The sequence below is a fragment of the Mauremys mutica genome, chromosome 23 (genome assembly GCF_020497125.1).
Source record: "Mauremys mutica isolate MM-2020 ecotype Southern chromosome 23, ASM2049712v1, whole genome shotgun sequence".
In the NCBI taxonomy this organism is placed as follows: domain Eukaryota; kingdom Metazoa; phylum Chordata; order Testudines; family Geoemydidae; genus Mauremys; species Mauremys mutica.
In genome coordinates, this window is record NC_059094.1 from 6,681,336 (window position 1) to 6,693,559 (window position 12,224).

At 56.7% G+C, this 12,224-nt stretch overlaps 1 long non-coding RNA gene across 2 annotated transcripts in view; it reads left to right on the top strand.

Moving 5' to 3' along the window:
- LOC123355469 overlaps nt 1–5,664 on the top strand; it is a 62,276-nt gene extending 56,612 nt beyond the window's left edge. For both annotated transcript variants that reach the window (XR_006575108.1, XR_006575109.1), the window contains exons 3-4: nt 916–1,067; nt 1,975–5,664. This is a non-coding gene — a long non-coding RNA (uncharacterized LOC123355469). The remainder of the gene's footprint in view (nt 1–915; nt 1,068–1,974) is intronic.
- Nucleotides 5,665–12,224: the final 6,560 nt, after the last annotated feature.

Consider the following 12,224-nt stretch of genomic DNA (forward strand, 5'->3'; position numbering starts at 1 on the left):
TAGCACCAAAGTCCCGTGAAGTGCCTGAGGACAGGAAATGGTGTAGGGAGAAACCCAAGTCTGTACCCCACCAGGAGAGATGAGAAGCCCAGGTTACCCACCGTCCAGGCCGGTCCCCCTCCTGTACTGAGTCATGGAGGAGGTGAACCTGTTGTCGCCCCAGCTACAGAGCCAGGCTCTTTAGTTCAAGGTATAGATACCCCGGCTCCTGCCTCTGGAGCTCCCCTGATGCCAGCCCCCATGGCTGCTGTCACTGCCTCCCACTGCCCCTGCCCTCCAGCTCCCGCTTCCCGGAGTCATTCCCAGGCCAGCGAGTGAGTGTCACAGACAATGGGCCAAGGCCTGGTGCTGGGGGAATTGCCAGCTGAAGGACGCCCCGTACTGTCCCCTCCCAGGAGCCCCTGCCTGCCCCACCCTGCTCCTCCCCCCTCGCAGCAGCCCCGAGAGGACCCGGGTGTTTAAAACCCCACCCCGATGCACAGGATTTCTACAGAAGCCGAGGCCGTGGTGGTGCAGATTAAAGTAACCGTATGTTCCCTGCCCCCAAGAGGCTCACAACCCAGGTTCAGTGTAGCACAGAATGGGGCCAATGGGCACAGGGTCTAGTCCGGCCGCACTCGCAGACGTGACGTGCGTGGCAGTTACAAAGTGCTGTGTGCACATCTCACTGGGAGGGACAAAAGCCGGCACGTTACAGCTTTTCCTTGGCAACCAGCTAGGCCATACCAAACCCAGCCAGGTGGCCACCCTAGGCATGGGGGTGTGGCGAAGACAGAGGATTTCTCTGCCTCCATCTTGGTTTGAGTCCTTCTCCCCCCATGTGCTCTGATCCAAAGGGTCTGAGCTCCGCACTCAGGCCCCTGGGGTGGGATGGGGAAGCAGGAGAGTCTAGCCTGACCTGGGTGTGCCTTCTAGGGGAAGCATGACTGAGGTGGAGCCTGTGCTGGACTTTGCATCCTCTGGGAGGACTGGCCGCAGGAACGCCCTCCCTGACATCCTGGGCTCGCCGGCCGGCGTCAGCCCCTCCGACCTGCCTCTGAAATTAGCTGAAATGTCTCTAAGCTCAGGTATGTACCAGACAGCAGGTCTGGCCCTGCCTGATGGGCCCTGCCCTGTGTCCCCCAGGGAATCTGGTCCTGTGGCCACTGGAGACAGAGGGGAGATGTGCCCTGCAGAAGGGTCACACTGCCTAGGAGCATGGACTAGTGGTCACAGCAGGGACCTGACTCGTCACTTCCTCTCAGCACCTCTAATTCCCCATCTGGAACAATGGGGATTGTTATGTGTTATTATTGTGATAGGCATCTCTCTAGTGTGAGTATCGTTATTTATCGCTTGTGGTACCATAGTGCTTGGGAGCCCTAGTCACAGACCAGGCCACATGGCGCTAGGCGCTGTACAGATGCAGAACGGACACATGCTCCCTGTCCTAAAGAGCTGACACGCTGAGCAGCGCCATGGCACGCGGGTGCCCTGCCAGAGCACACAGCCAGCCTTTGCCTAGCACGCCTCGCCCTGCTCCAGCGCCAGGGGAGCCTTGCCTGAAAGCTAGTTCCTTCGCGGCTGTGGTCACTACGACATGGCTGCCTTGAACAACACGTTGGGCATCCTTGGCAGTCTCTGAATAAGCCAAGGAGCTAGTCCCTTCTGGGCAAGGGCTGAGCAACCCGGGGGCTGGCCCGGGACAAGGATACCGCAGGAGTGCTGGGGCTGTCTATGGGCTGGGGGGCCACCCAGGGACAGGAGATCTGGAGGGAATGGGGCTGTCTGTGGGCAGAAGTGCTGGGGGAGTGGCACTGGCTGGCAGTAGTGGGGCTGGCTGGGGGCTGGAGGGAATGGGTCTCGCTGGGGCTGGGAGTGGGGCTGGCTGGGGGCTGCAGGGAGCGGGGAGGACGGTGCTGTACCCGTTTGTGGACTGAGAATTGTGCTTTCCAGGGCTTTTCACTGCACTTGCCTCCCTTGCTCTCTCCACAGACAGATCCCAAGAAATGCAGTCCCCCTCCACAGAGGTGCCCCCGCAGCAGCCCCAAAGCCCAGAGCTGAAGGATACGTCTTAACACCTCCCCTGGGATGCACTTCTGACCAGCAGGGAAAGGAGAGACTGTTGAGCATCAACCCCGCTTGACTGGTGGGGCCTGGAGTTTGCTGGGTTTTCCTTGGTGCTATGCAGCAAGAACATCTTGTGTTCCTTGGAGCGGGGGCGTAGAGGAACCTCCAAGGGGGAATAAGCAACCACGCGTTTGGCAAAGCTGGGGAAAACCCCTGCGGGGAAACGTTTCTTTGGTGGCATTTAAGGACACGACTTAGGAACCAAGGGTGTTTGTTTGGGGGTATTTCCTCATCTTCACACCCGAACAGCCGCCCGCGATGTCTCCGTGCTAGGATCGTGACGAGCAACCAAGGGTTGTTCTTAGCTGAGTACGTTTGTTCACTGTGATGTTCTGGGGCACAATTTCCTTGTCTTTTCTTTTGTGATAGGTGATCCAGTATCCTTATTCAGGCCTTCTGACAAGTCTGGGGCAAATGGCGCAGTGGGGGCCGTAGCATATTCTCCTCTCTGGCACCCAAAGGTGAAGCCCTTGTCTGGCAAACAGAAGCGAATCCCTTCCCAGGCTGGGTCCTGCTTATGCCGGGACCCAGTGTGACCCCTGCGACTTGCGGGATAAAGGTACCTGGAGCCCTGGCTCCCTTTAGGAGCTCGCCAACCAAAGGGGAGGACGTTTGGCAGTTTCACCAAAGTCTCAAAGCAGCCAGCAGCCCAAACCGGGGCGTAAGTGACGCCAATCCACGGAGCTTAGCCCCCCGGGCTTGCCTGGACCACCCCCCCCCAGCAGCACCCCTGCCCCAGTTGTGGGCATACTGTGCACAGCTACCTCCCCCACCACTGGCCTTCAGGAGCCCCCAGCCATGGCTGCCGCCTGAGCTAATCAGGAGCATCCAGCCCTCGGGACGAAGAACTGAGAAGGGGCGTCAGTGGGTTTCACAGCAAACCCCAGAGGGGGCCGCCCTACACCACAGCAGAGAACCTCAGGCCTAGGATTTTGCTGCCTAACCACAGGCGTTGTCTAACTGGCAGCACACTGCCCTCTGCAGGGAGATTGGTGCGTTACACAGGCCCAAATTCCCATCCCTTAGCGGCCAGGATGGCAGGGAATGATCTGCAGGCGGTACAAGGCGCTACTCAGGTTTTAGGGGGGATTTAATGTTTGCTTTTCACTACAGGCATAGAGGGACCCCCCCACCGTGCCTGGATCCTCCCTGCCCCCGAGAGGAGGAAACCTAGTGGTTTGGCTCAGATATACTGTGGCACTTCAGTGAGTGCTGCCGTGGCCACATGGGGCAGGGTTCTGGATTGATAGAGGGCTCCCTCCTGCCCTCTTGCAATGGTCCCCTCCAGAGGGGAGCTCTGGGACAGAGAGCCCTGGTGTCCTGCTCCACATGGCCTCTCTCTTACTGTTCCTGTTGTTTGTATTGCAGTGGTGCCTAGAAGCCCCTGTCATGGGCCCAGGCCCCACTGGGCTGGGCACTGTGCAGACACAGCGGAGACACTCCCAGTCCTGAAGATCGGGTGTGCAATGGGCCGTGCCCCAGGCTGCAGGAGGGCTCATGCTGGCTTTCGCCCCAGCACTGCCTGTGGCCACCTGGCTCGCTGGAGGGAGACAAGCACTATGCATCCATGAGGACTCACTGCCACTGGCCTCGCGTCCGGCCTTGGGCACACAGGAGCCAGGAGAATAGCCATAGGCATGGGAGGGCTCTGCAATGATTCCCTCGAAGGAATTAGTTTAGATTCAGGCTTTCCCCTCCCACTTGTGTCCCTGGGCTCCCTAACTCCTCCTTTAAGTGGGCACCCTGTGCCTGTGCTGCCAGCCCCTCCACGGTTGCCTCCAGCCATGATCTCTGGTTTGGGTGCTCAGGGGACGAGAGATGCCCTTTTGGATTGTTGTCCTTTCCCTGGGGGCTGGGAGCATCGCCTTTGCTGGCCTTTCACCTTCTGCCAGTGCAAAGGCCAAGGAGTCTGAGGCTGACCCCAGTCTCTGAGAATGCAGAACTGCTGCCCAGGTTTCTTATTGAACCTCCTGGGCTACCAGACCCAGCAAACTGATGTGCAGGACACTCCTTCCTCATCTGTCACTCTAAGGCCAGGTCTCCAGCATGGTATCTCCTGCCTTGGCACTGGGAAGTTCCTGCTGGGAGAGGACTGAGCCGTGCAGGGGCTCTGGTCTCCCAGCTGTGGAATCAGGGTAGAGCTCTGTGCCCAGGCAGGACTGGGGTCATCACAATACAGCTGGGATGCAGAAGCACATCGGTGTCGCGAGGAACAAGATGCTTCTAATAAACCTGGAAGGACTTTGTGCTGCACAGTAATACCGGCCCTTTGCCATTCTCCAGCACCTTCCATTGGAGGATCTCAAAGTCCTACACAAAAAGATCACATGCACCCAAAAATACAACCCGACCCTGGTTACAGATGGGAATGAATATATCACTGGTCCAAGATACTTGCTACACCCAGTGTTGGGCATTTAAAAAACAAAAACCAAAACATTACAGCTCCATTGATACACAGAACAACTCCGAAAGGCTTGACAGAGACTTAAGAAATTCATTTCTCACAAACTACCTAGGGGACAAAACAGACACTTCCTGCCATTAAAAAAGCTGGTATTCTCAGCTTTCCAGGGGTATAAAGCACTAATTGCTAATCATCAAAGGCCATTTTATCAGCTCTTTTAAAATCTCATCACTCCGATTACCACCTTGCTTCCCACTCCCCTTTCCGCACACTTGAATTCCAATGTGTTTTGGTAGCTGCCATCTCAAGAACTACTTGAGACAGAAACTGATGCTGCCTGGCCTCTGGAGTGGAAGCTTGGGAATCTCAGATTTCCAAGGGGATAAAGCGTCAACCTCTAACTTGAAATACCAGCTGCTAAAATCACACTGGAATGACCGTTACAAACGTGCTTTGTTGATGGGACCAATACAAATGGTTTCAGGACCAATATGATTTTTCTAAGCACTGATCCTATGCTGAATTTGCAAAACGTCCATCTGCCAAGATATTGCTGGAAGGCTCAGGCCTAGATTCTGATCTCAGTGACTACCAGGATAAATCTAGAGTAAATCCATTGCAGTGAATGGAGTTATTCCAATTTTACACCAGTGGAAATGAGACCAGACTCTGGCCCCCCACGGCTAAATAATGCTTGTAAAAGGATACTGGATTTAGCATCATTCCTAACACATAAACAAGAGGTTTCCTGGATTTAATGTCTGTGTAATGTGTATGTGTGGGTGTGTGTCGGATGTGTATAGTGTGTACATGCTGCTTCCTGGAGCATCTGAGCACAGCTGGGAACAGAGTGAATGTGGAGACTAGTTTGTGGTGGACACTTGCGACCAGGGATTGGGGCTGGGAGGAAGGTCTGAGGACTGGGATTTCCAAAGGGAAATTTCAGATGGGCACATGCCCCCAGCGCCCAAACCCTCAGATCTCATTGGTTTTGACTTGGTTGCTGTCAGGAATTGAGATGGGGCGGCGAGTGCAGTGAACACGGGAGTTCTTTTTTTAAGGGAGCAGCGTGCGTCTCTGGGAGAGTCCCGAGCTGCTCCCACCTGGGGACTTGTGTGGGTAATAAATTGTGAGTATTTTCCTGTGAACCCCCGTGCAGCGTGTGGTTTCTTTGGTCAGAGGGAGTGTAGCCACGGTGGGAGGGCCGTCCAGGAGAGAGCGGGGCTTCCCAAATGAAATCTCTCTCTGGTTTGCAAACAGAGGGACATAGGGAGCTGAACTGCATGCAGGGTGTGTATGTTTGTGTAGGGGAAGGTGTTGCAAGCTGGGAGGATTGTGGGGTGAAGATCTCCAGGGCTAGCAGATGATCATCGGGGTGGGGGTAAGGAAGTGATATTAGCGAGAGAAGCAGGTAGCTCATTAGGGGAGAGCCATTCAAAAAGGGATTGGACATGTATATGGCTATCAAAAATAGCCGGAGTTCGCACAATTGGCCATGCAGAGTGTGGGGTGAGGACGTACACTGAACTCAATGGCATTTCTCTGCATTTTGGTGACAATCTGAAACCCCCAAAAGCCTGGTTTCCATTAGCACCAGGCCCACCGAGTGCCAATTCGGTCAAGATACAGGGGTGAGACAGTGACGTCACAGAGGCTTGAAGGAGGGGCAGCCTTCTCTGGTTTTCCCCTGAATCAGTGGGGTTCTGACCAGAGTACACGGCAAGGGGTCTGGCCATCATCTGGGTGAGGGCTCAGGGCTCAGATTCCGAATGGGACCCTGTGGTGGGGGACACACCTCTTGTGAGCGCCCCCTGTCGGCTGTGAACTGCATCAGGTGGGTCTTTGGTGGCTCAGCCCTCCAGCTAAGTCACAGTCAAATGCAGGAACGAACCCCTTCCGAGGTCAAAGGTCATAGAATATCAGGGTTGGAAGAGACCTCAGGAGGTATCTAGTCCAGCCCCCTGCTCAAAGAAGGACCAATCCCCAACGAAATCATCCCAGCCAGGGCTTTGTCAAGCTGGACCGTAAAAACCTCTAAGGAAGGAGATTCCACCACCTCCCTAAGCAACCCATTCCAGTGCTTCACCACCCTCCTAGTGAAATAGTTTTTCCTAATATCCAACCTAGACCTCCCCCACTGCAACTTGAGACCATTACTCTGTTCTGTCATCTGGTACCACTGAGAACAGCCTAGATCCATCCTTGACTTTCTTCTTGTTGCTAACATACCTGAAGAAACCCTTCTTGTTACTCTTAACATCTGTTGCTAGCTGCAACTTCTAGTGTGATTTGGCCTTCCTGATTTCACTCCTGCATGCCTGAGCAATATTTTTATACTCCTCCCTGGTCATTTGTCCAATCTTCCACTTCTTGTAAGCTTCTTTTTTGCGTTTAAGATCAGCAAGGATTTCACTGTTAAGCCAAGCTGGTCGCCTGCCATATTTACTATTCTTTCTGCACATCGGGATGGTTTTTTCCTGCAACCTCAATAAGGATTCTTTAAAATACAGCCAGCTCTCCTGGATGCCTTTCCCCCTCATGTTATTTTCCCAGGGGATCCTGCCCATCAGTTCCCTGAGGGAGTCAAAGTCTGCTTTTCTGAAGTCCGGGGACCATATTCTGCTGCTCTCCTTTCTTCCTTGTGTCAGGATCCTGAACTCGACCATCTCATGGTCACTGCCTCCCAGGTTCCCATCCACTTTTGCTTCCCCTACTAATTCTTCCCGGTTTGTGAGCAGCAGGTCAAGAAGAGCTCTGCCCTTAGTTGGTTCCTCCAGCACTTGCACCAGGAAATTGTCCCCTACACTTTCCAAAAACTTCCTGGATTGTCTGTGCACTGCTGTATTGTTCTCCCAGCGGATATCGGGGTGATTAAAGTCTCCCATGAGAACCAGGGCCTGCGATCTAGTAACTTCCAGTCCAAGTGGGCCAGTCCCTGTGCCCTCAGTAATGTCTTCAGCCCTGGCTCTGGGCTACCTTTAAGTCCGTGTCTGCCCTGGTGTAGCGCAGTGGCCCCCGGGCTTTCTCCCTGGAGACTCAATAAGCAGGGGCGACAGGTTTGTAGAAATTTTGGTGGTGCCCAGAATGCCCAGAGCTCACCCCCACAAACTCCACCCCCACCTGCCTAAGGCTCTTTGAGGGAGTTTGGGTGGGGGGAGAAGGTCTGGGGTGCAGGCCCTGGGCTGGGGCAGGGGAATGGAGTGCAGGCTCTGGGAGGGAGTTTGGATGCCGAGTGCAGGCTCCGGGCTGGGGCAGGGGGTGCAGGAGGAGGGGTTGAGGGGTGCAGGACCTGGGAAGGAGTTTGGGTGCAGGCTCTGGGCTGGGGTGGGGGTGCAGGCTCTGGGAGGTCGTTTGAGGATGGGAGGTGGTGTGGAGGGAGGGGGTGCAGGCTCTGGGAGGGAGTTAGGGGCAGGAGGGGGTGTGTGGAAAAGGGGTGGGGGTGCAGGCTCTGGGAGCGAGGGGGGGTTGCGGCACTTACCTGGGGCTCCTAGGCAGGGCAGGCTGGGGGGTGTCCACGCACTGCTACCCCCAGGCACTGCCCCCGCAGCTTCCTATTGGCCGCAGGGGCACTTGGGGCAGGAGCAGTGCTCGAGGACACAGACCCAACCCACCCCGCCCAGGGGCTGCAGGGAGGGGCCGGCAGCCACATGGAATGAGCAGGCAGAAGCCAATAAGCTCCGCTGTGCTGCAGTTGGTGGGTGGGGGCCCCGCGGCCATTTTAAATCGCCCGGGGGACACGCCGCACCACCCGAGTCCATGCCCCCCTAAGCGTCACGCTGCCAAAGCCCCCCGCCCTCTCGAGGGCTGCGCTGCCCAAGTCCCCCGAGCACCACGCTGCCCAAGTCCCCGCCCCCCCAAGCGCTGCCCCACCCCAAGGTGCTGCCCCAAGCACATGCTTGGTCGGCTGGTGCCTGGAGCCGGCCCTGCTTTCTGTAATAGTTGCTGCTGCTATACCCTGGTCTGCTTCCCCCGTAGCCCCTTCCTCTTCCCCCTTCCTTTAGGGCTGAAGTTCTCCTCTCCTTCCTCATGGAATGACAATGTCACCAAAACCCTCTTCCGGCTCCCCCTTAAACTCCAGCAAGGAGCACCTGCCCTGCTCCTCTGGTCCCCTGCTCAGTCCCTGCAGCTCCTTTTAACTGAGCCTGCTGGGCTCTGATTGGCTGCTTCCCTGCAGCCTTTCTAGGCAGGCCTGGAGGACCCACCTTTGCTGCTCCTTATCTGTGGTGGTCTCTGGTAGGGCCCAGTACACCCCATCACAGACCCAATCTGGTGGTGGCCTCCGAGCACACCTTCTGGGTCAGGCCTGCACGTGACTTATAGGGGTGCCAACTTTCTACTTCCACAAAAACGAACACCCTTGCCCTGCCCCCTGCCCCACCCCTTCTCCAATGCCCCGCCCTCTGCTCACTCCGTCCCCCCTCCCTCTGTCGGTTGCGCTCCCCACTCTCACTTACTCGCTCATTTTCACTGGGCTGGGGCAGGAGGTTGGGGTCCGGGGGGGGGGGGGGCTGAAGGCTCCAACTGGGGGTGCATGCTCTGGTGTGGGGCCAGGGATGAGGGATTTGCAGTGTAGGAGGGGGCTTTGGGTTGGGGCAGGGAGTTGCAGTGCAGAGGGGTGTGAGGTCTCTGGCTGAGGATGCAGGCTCTGGGTTGGGGCTGGGGATGAGGGGTTTGGGGTGTAGGACGGTGCTCTGGGCTGGGACTGAGGGGTTTGGCGGGTGGGTTGAGGATGAGGGCTGGGGCACAGGGTGGTGAGGGCTCCGGCTATGGGTGTGGGCTCTGGGGTGGGTCTGGGGATGAGGGGTTTGGGGTGCAGAAGGGTGTTCTGGGCTGGGATCAAGGGGTTCGGAGGGCAGGAAGGGGATGAGGGCTGGGGCGAGGGGTGGGATGCAGGAGGGGGTCGGGGTGCAGGAACTGAGTGGCACTTACCTCAAGCATCTCCTGGAAGCAGCGGCATGTCCCCCCTCTGGCTCCTATGCAGAGGCACGGCCAGACGGCTCTGTGTGCTGCCCTGTCTGCAGGTGCTGCCCCCGCAGTTCCCATTGGCCATGGTTCCCAGCCAATGGGGGATGCAGAGCTGGCGCTTGAGGCAGGGACAGTGTGCGGAGCCCCCTGGCTGCCCCTACGCATAGGAGCAGGAGAGGGACATGCTGCTGTTTCCGGGAGCTGCACAGAGCCATGGCAGGCAGGGCGCCTGCCTCAATCCCGCTGCGCTGCCAACTGGACTTTTAACGGAGCTGCCAGGGTCCCTTTTTGACCAGGCGTTCTGGTCGAAAACTGGACACCTGGCAACCCTAGTTAGATGGGTGAGCCCCGATCTGCCCCCCGCCCCACAGTTCATGGATTGCTCTGGGGCTCAGGTGGGCGTCCAGACACCTGGCGCGAGGGAGCTGTGCACATGGCCAGAGGCCGAAACAGACACTTTTACCCTGAAAACTTAGGGGCCAAGTGAGCTTAGGCGCCTGCGGGGTTCAGTGGCAATTTGGGGCTCGGCATTGGGCCCTTATTTCCTGTCCTGGTTGAGGGTGGGGGTGGGGCAATGCAAGCTGCTGCCAGGAGTCATTAGGGCTGGTGAGATGAGAGCCCAGCAACCTCTCCGCCCCCACCTCCCCGCAGCCCCCCCAGAATAGCATGAATGACCCCTGACCCGGTGCTACCCGTCCGTCATTCCTCATTGCTTGGGACCGGCAGTGATGAGGCACCCGAGGGACGTGGTCCCAGCCCAGTTTTACAGAGCCTGACCACTTCTCCAGACCCAAACCCGGCGTTGTCTCCTCGGTCGCTGATTCAGAGAGCACCCCGGCCAGGCGCCGTGCAGTCCCTCGGGTTGTTCTTTGCCGTTGGCATGCACGGCGCTGGTGGAACAGGCCCAGCCACGTGTGCCCTGCAGACAGGACCCAGCACTCCTGGAAATGAGTCCTGGCACCTGAGGCAGCGCGCCGAGTAACGACAAGGTAGCCCCTTGGAGAAGGCTGCTGATGCGCCAGTGTTACAGACCGGCCTTTATGAAGCACCAGGCCCAGCCTCAGCCTCGCTTGCCATAAGTGAAGCAGATTCTCTTCATGGCAGGGGGTGGGGGTGGGGCTGTCATTTAAACTTTACAATTAATTTAGGTCCAATGAAAACTATGCCATGAAAGTGTGACAGCCTTGGAGGGCGGCCGTCTCGCTCTGGGCAGCGGGGCAAGCTTCGCCCACGGCCCCTGCCAGCAGACCCTGCTCTATGGGAGCCACCTTTCGAGGTGAGAGGGCGGTTCGGTCTCCATGGCCCATCCAGCCCTTGGCATCTCTGCTGAAGGGGCCAGTTAGTGCCAGCCGAGGTGAGCCTATTGTGTGACACGGTCACCTGTCTGTTAGGAGCTGGGCTGAGCACCTGCCCACCAACTCATCCCACAATTGACCTGGAGGGAAACACTAGTTGGAGAAACACTGAGGTGGCCCTTTCCTGCCCCTAAACACGCGGGTCGCTGGGGGACTTGAACTCCTGCCTTGTGATCTGCAGCTGTCACACAGGGACGGTCAAAGGGCTCTTGGACAAAGGAACTGGGGAAGCTAGCGCCCATCACATTTGCTACAGAATTGCAACTTGGAACAAATTGCGCATGGATCTTTAAATGTGGGTGATTTATTATGATTTTAAAGGACCCAGAGTTTTAATTTTTTAAGGATGGCTCCTGCTCTTATACAAGAAGCTAGGGCTGCAGTGATATCTTTTGCCCAACAGGTGGTGCTCTAGTGTTAAAACTGTAAAGCCACCCCCTTGTGCAGGAGTCTGATCGGATGATTATTGTTCAACTCCCAGGATTTATCAGGGCCTGGTGTTCCTGGATGTGGGCTAATGCTGAGATCTGACAGGGCTGCTGGGTCCAGTGCAAATCTGCTCATTTGCTCTGCACTGCAGTTGCCCCATTGGTGAGGTCAGATCTGATTGCAGGACGGGGCCTTAGCTTGGCTCTGTGCTTGTAATGCCCGTGGGCAGCAGGCTCCGGCTGTATGAGAGGACTTTGTTTCCTGCCCTTCACTCACATGCCACAGGTGAAGATGCAGCCACACAGCCCTGTGCTGTGAGCTTATTAGTCCTTGCAAGTGAAGCAGCGTTTGGCTGGGGCCGTAGCTGGAAGAGCTGCACAGAACAGCTGTGCTGTAACGCGGGCTGTCTTTCGTCCCGCCTCAGTCCAGGGGGGTGCAGAGGGGAGCTAAACCCCAGTCCTGGCTATTTATGGTAATTAACGATCTGTGTAATGCCACTGCTGGAGGAGTCACCCAGGAGGACTGAACGTGGGGCCTCTGGGTCAAACACGCGCTTCTGCTAAAACATCAGGCAGGAGACCCACAAACCTCTGTATGTGATCTAGCCACTAGAGGGCGTAGTAACTTCTGCCTATCTCACTACCTAAGGGTTTTCTATAGCATCCATCGCTGCAGTATATTTGTAGTGTGATAGCTCCTAAAAGCTCCAGCCATGTGCCAGAACCCCATTGCGGTGCTAGGAGCTGTACAAACACAGAACAAATCTAAGTGTTACCTAATTCTTGTCTTTCCAGATGGGTATAGCATTTGCCTTCAATGAACATCTTCAGCTCCTGGGCAGCTGTTGAACAGCTGTCATGAACAGCCCCAAAGTCTGGTGTGGGGCCGGGGATGAGGGATTTGGGGTGCGAGAGGTGTCTCTGAGCTGGGGCTGAAGGGTTTGGAGTGCGGGAGGGGGC